The sequence below is a fragment of the Taudactylus pleione genome, unplaced genomic scaffold (genome assembly GCF_031769625.1).
Source record: "Taudactylus pleione unplaced genomic scaffold, aTauple2 ptg000064l, whole genome shotgun sequence".
Taxonomy (NCBI): domain Eukaryota; kingdom Metazoa; phylum Chordata; class Amphibia; order Anura; family Myobatrachidae; genus Taudactylus; species Taudactylus pleione.
The window spans coordinates 326,798-332,797 of NW_028284466.1; positions in this window are offsets into that span (position 1 = coordinate 326,798).

The window sequence follows — 6,000 nt, forward strand, 5'->3', positions numbered from 1 at the left end:
TCATGTAAGGCTTGTGTGTCCTCACAGGACATAAAGGAGGGTCTGTGTGTTGACTGTCATAAAGTACCACCTTACCAGTCCAGTTTACCTGTTATTGGACAAGAGCCATCTTGGGTTTCCTCTTTGTCCCAGGTTATGATGCAAGTGGTTGATCGTTTGGCTACTCCATCGATGCCTCCTTGGATGGGGTGTCCACATATGTTTTCACCTCATATGCTTTCCGCAATAAGGGATGTTGATGGCCATTCTAGTCAGTGTGGCACCATCTAATGTTGATAACAGACTGGTAGTGACTAAAGTGCCTAAACGCAAGTGGTCTTTATCTCAGTCTGCCCAACATATGGATTCAGACGCATCATCTGAGGAATCTAATGATGCACTGGATTCCTCTCCAGGATCTACTTCTGGGGAGAAGGATCATCCATCTACTGTGGATGTTACTGCTTTGGTGAGGGGGGTTAAATCAGTCCTAGATATTCAGGATGATGAACTTGCTCATAGTAAGAAGACTCTGGTGTTTAATCTCCACTGAAAGGTGGTCAAAACTGAGTTCCCTGTGTCTGAACAGCTCACTGAGCTTATTGAGGAGGCATGGGGTAACCCTGATAAGCGGGTTTATGTAGATAGGACAAAATCATGGTATCCGTTCCCACCTTCTGTATGTGTTAAGTGGGAGGTACCTCCCACTGTGGATGCTCATGTAATGCATTTTTTAAAAAATGCTACATTGCCTATTCCATCAGAATCTTCTCTGCGGGATTACACAGATAAAAAGATTGAGGCCTGTCTTAAGGCAATATTCTCATCATCTGGAGCTGTTACCTGTCTGGCTATAGCTGAAGCCTGGGTAGCCAAAGCTGTTGAAGAATGGATTGAGGCATTGGAAAATTCTCTACCAAATGCTACCATAGAACAGATGATGTATATATCCCACATACGGGAAGCGGCTTACTATCTGGGAGGAGCTGCAGTGGATGCTGGAATTTTGGCTTCTAAGGCATCAGCAGCTTCAATAGTGGCACACTGGCCCTTTGGTTAAGATTTTGGAAAGCTGGATATTACTCAAATCTTTTTCTGGTCCAGAAGCCGAATGGGGCATATCGCCCTATATTGAATCTAAAAACCTCAACAGGTTTATCCATGTTCTCAAATTCCGCATGGAAACTCTCCGATCAATTATTTTGGCTATGGAGCTGGGAGAATACATGGTTTCCCTGGATATTCAGGATGCATATCTGCATATTCCACCAGCAAGTTTTAAGATTTGCTGGCCTTCAGCAACATTACCAATTTCAGGCTCTACCCTTTGACCTTTCTACGGCTCCCCGGGTATTTACCAAAATAATGTCAGTCATGACTGCTTATCTTGGGCGTCAGGGAGTCAGAATTCTGCCATATCTGGACGACCTTCTGAAATTGGTATGGACTCCGGTGGTTTTGCTAAACCATCTTCAACTGACCATAGCCTGCCTACAAAGGCATGGTTGGATTATCAATTGGAAGAATTCATCACTTTCTCCAACACAGCAGATGGTACATCTGGGAGCATTTCTAAATTCTCAGACACAAAGGGTGTTTCTGCCAGAGGATAAGATTGGGGCCTAATCAAAGCAGATACACATGATGCTACGCAAGCGAAGAGTATCCATTCTGTCAGCAATGCAGGTTTCTGGATCAATTGTATCGACCATAAACATGGCGGGGTTTGCTTGGTTCCATTCCAGGCCTCTACAAAAGTTCATTCTCTCCAGGTGGAATGGACAGCATCATTTAATACGGTCCCAGATAATCATTCTCACTCCAGAGGTTCGTCACTCACTTCTGTGGTGGCTAAAAAAGGAGTATCTCAACAAAGGGCGACCGTTCTGGATTCCAAATTGGGTACTTCTCACCACGGATGCCAGTCTTCGCGGATGGGGGGCAGTGACAGTTTCACACCTTCCAGTGGACATGGACAAATCAAGAAAGTTGTCTGCCAATAAATCTTCTGGAACTGCGAGCAGTATACATAGCACTTGTCAGGGCACAGGACCTGCTCCAGGGCAGGCCTGTCCAGATCCAGTCCGATAACGCGACTACAGTGGCCTACCTCAATCATCAGGGTGGCACAAGGAGTTATGCGGTCATGAAGGAAGTAACAAAGGTTCTCATTTGGGCAGAACATCATCTGCTGGCCATCTCTGCAATATTCATTCCGGGAGTACAGTCATGGCCAAAAGTTTTGAGAGTGACGCAAGTATTGGTTTTCACAAAGTTTTGCTGCTTCAGTGTGTTTAGACCTTTTTGTCAGATGTTACTATGGTATACTGAAGTAAAATTAAAGCATTTCATAATGTTATGGTCAATAAAAGCCTTTGACATTTAAGTTCATGCAAAGTCAATATTTGCAGTGTTGACCCTTCTTTTTCAAGACCTCTGCAATTCGCCCTGGCATACTGTCAAACAACTTCTTGGCCACATATTGTCTGATGGCCAACAATTCTTGTCTAATCAATGCTTAGTTTTGTCAGAATTTGTGGGGGGGTTTTTGTTGACCTTCCTCTTGAGGATTGACCCAAAGTTCTCCATGGGATTAAGGTCTGGGGAGTTTCCTGGCCATGGACTCAAAATTTTGATATTTTGTTCCCCGAGCCACTTGGAGCACCTTGCCATAAAGCAAAAGTGCTAACTATCGTGCTGGAAAAGGCATTGTTTGCCACCAAACTGTTCTTGGATGGTTGGGAGAAATTGCTCTTGGAGGATGTTTTGGTACAATTTTTGAATCATGGCTGTGTTCTTAGGCAAAATTGTGAGTGATCCCACTCCCTTGGCTGAGAAGCAACCCCACACATGAATGGTCTCAGAATGCTTTACTGTTGGCATGACACAGGACGAAGACTTTTGGAGAATGGCATGGTGTCAAGAAGGGCAGCAAAGAAGCCACTTCTCTTCAGGACAAACATCAGGGACAGACTGATATTCTGCAAAAGATACAGGGATTGGACTACTAAAGACTGGTAAGGTTATTGTCTCTGAATCCCCTTTCAGATTGTTTGGGGCATCTGGAAAAACGCTTATCCGGAGGAGGAAAGGTGAGCTCTACCATTAGTCCTGTGTCAGAACAGTAATACTGGTGGCTCCGGCTTGGCCCAGATGTCATTGGTTCACCGACATACAGAATCTGTCGGTAGACAGCCGTATCCTCTCCCTCTGTGGCTGGATCTGCTAACGCAGGGTCCCAGCTGGCATCCGGACTTGCCCCATCTGGCTTTGACGGCGTGGCTCTTGAATCTTCCAACCTAAAATAAAAACAAAGGGATTTTCTAGTTCTGTAATTCAAACGATTAGAGCATGGAAGCCTGCATCTGTCCGCATCTATTAGAGTTTGTCATTCTTTTGGGGTGTTTTCATAAAGAATATGATCCAAAGGTGTTTAGGATTTCCAGGATATTGGCTTTTCTGCATGCAGGGTTAGACAATGGTCTCAGCCTGGCCACTCTGAGTGTGCAGGTTTCTGCACTGTCAGTCTGGTTCCAGAGGAAAATTGCTTCATTACCAGATGTTAGAATTTTTTTCCAAGGAGTCCTGAGAGTTCAGCCTCCTTTTGTTCCACCGGTAGCACAGCGGGATTCTTTGGTTCTTAAGGGGTTACAAGCTTCCCCATTTGAACCTTTAGATGCTGTAGATTTTTAAGTAGTTAACAGCAAAGACACTTTTTCTTCTTGCTATGTCTTCTGCTTGCAGAGTCTTGGATTTGGCAGCGCTCTCTTCTCTCCCCATTTTTGATTTTTCACCAGGCTAAAGCTGTTCTTCATACAAGGGAGGGTTACCTTCCTAAGGTAGTGTCCCGTTTTCATGAAAATGAAGAAATTTGTTGTTCCAGCTTTTTGGGCTTCAGACCTATCTGTAGGTGAAGCCTCCTTGTATGTAGTTTGTGCTCTCTGTGTTTGTGGAGCATACAAACTGTTACAAAAAAGAATCTGATTTTCTATTATATGGAATGGCCAGCTAATAAGCAGACTGGCGAGATGGTTATGCATGACTATCGCTCAGGTGTACGCACAGGCTGATCTTCCTGTCCCAAGCATGATGACAGCACATTCTACTCGGTCTGCAGGGCCATTGTGGGCATTCAGTCATGGTGCCTCTGCTGAACAATTTGTGCAAGGCTTCCATGTGGTCTTCTGTTCACACTTTTCTTAGGTTTTATGTCTTTGATACTTTTGCTGCCGAGGATGCTTCCTTTGGGTGACAAGTTCTTTCTGCTTAGGAGTGTCCCCCACCCTAGGGGAACTGCTTTAGGACATCCCCATGGTATCCCTCTGGATCCTGAAGAAGAAATATAGGGTTATGATAGACTTACCTAGGTAACTCCTTTTCTTTGAGGTCCACAGGGTGCCCACTCTGACGCACCTTGCTTCATTGGGTGATTTTCTTTCGGTCAGATTCCCTCATCTTCTGTAAGAGTATTTCTGGTGCACGATTGTTCTTCCTTCTCCGCTTAATTTAGGCTTGTTAACTAAACTGAAGTCCTATGACTAGGGGTGGGATATATGTGGAGGAGGACCCAGAGCATTCTGAGTGCCAAAGCTTTAATGGTTTGGTGCCTGGTCTTCCAACCATAATATCCCCACGGTATCCTTGTGAACCCTATGAACTTTGAAGATTAGGAGTTATCTAGTTAAGTCTACCATAACTCTATATTTTTATGGGGGCCGACCCCCTTTGTATTCAACATAGAGGACAAGGTCACAATTTTATTTTTGATATGGAATTTCAAGTTACTAGAGAGATTGTTCAATTGTAGATTAAGTGTAATGTTGAATTACAATGCATAATTTGAATGGAATTTGGAAACTTCCTTAGGCTGAAAAGATGGTTACTTATGAAGGGTATGCGTTTGGCATCCCGGCGGTCTGGATGACGACGCTCCTATTACTGATGCCAGTCAGAAGCCTGGCACAATCATCCCAACCGCTGGGCTACCGAAGGTAAGGATCTGGGGTGTTAGGTTTAAGGTGTGGGGTTAGTGTTAGGCCCTAGGGGGAGTGTTAGGCACTAAGGGTGGGGGGGGTAGGTTAGGTTCAGGCACCAAACAAGGTCGTTGGGGAAGGGTTTGCATACTGATCAACATGTGTCGGTATGTTAACCCTTTTGAGATGCTGGAGTCAGGATTTCAACAGCCGGTATCTCATACCATTTCCCCATGCAGAACTACCTTTATAAGGGGGTATTCAATTAGAGGCGAAAAGTTTATCAGTGATAACTTATCACCGATGATGTCATTTTTGCCTGTTTCAATTATCCCCGTATTCAATTTCAAAGGTGCGAAAAGTCTTGGTGAAAACTTATCCCCGATTTTTAACAATGTGATACATGGTGAAAAAAAGTGCAGAATTGTGGTTTAGGGGTGCAGGCTTAAAAAAAATAGCCTGCAACACTGAGCGTGTCCTTTTAAAAGTTATCTGTGTCAAAAAAAAAAAGTAAAATTGTCAGGACTCCCCAAAAAATGTACTTTAATTTTGGGGGTGAAAAAAAGTTGGACAAACTTCTAAACTAGCGCAATTTATTCCTGAGGCGTCCCCATGTATACGGCAGGTGTTTTCTAGAATGCGGGTGGTAGCGGCAGGTGCATTTTTGAAGAATTCTTGAAAATCATTTAAGGCAGTGGTTCTCAAACTCTGTCCACAGGACCCCACACAGTTAATGTTTTGCAGGTCACCCAGCACGTGCACAGGTGTATTCATTAATCACTAACCTTTTAAAACATCCACCGTTGGAGCTAATTATTTCACTTGTGATTCTGTGAGGAGACCTGGAAAACATGCACTGTTTGGGGTCCTGAGGACCGAGTTTGAGAACCTGTGATTTAAGGGACTTAAAAATATGCTTACACCCATTTTCATGTACCCCAAATTTGATGGGCATAGCTTATTTTTTGGCCAAAATAACTAAGTTCTATTCTTCACCTTCTTGAAGGCCGCATTTATGCTCCTGTCGCTACTTGAAAACCTTGACTCC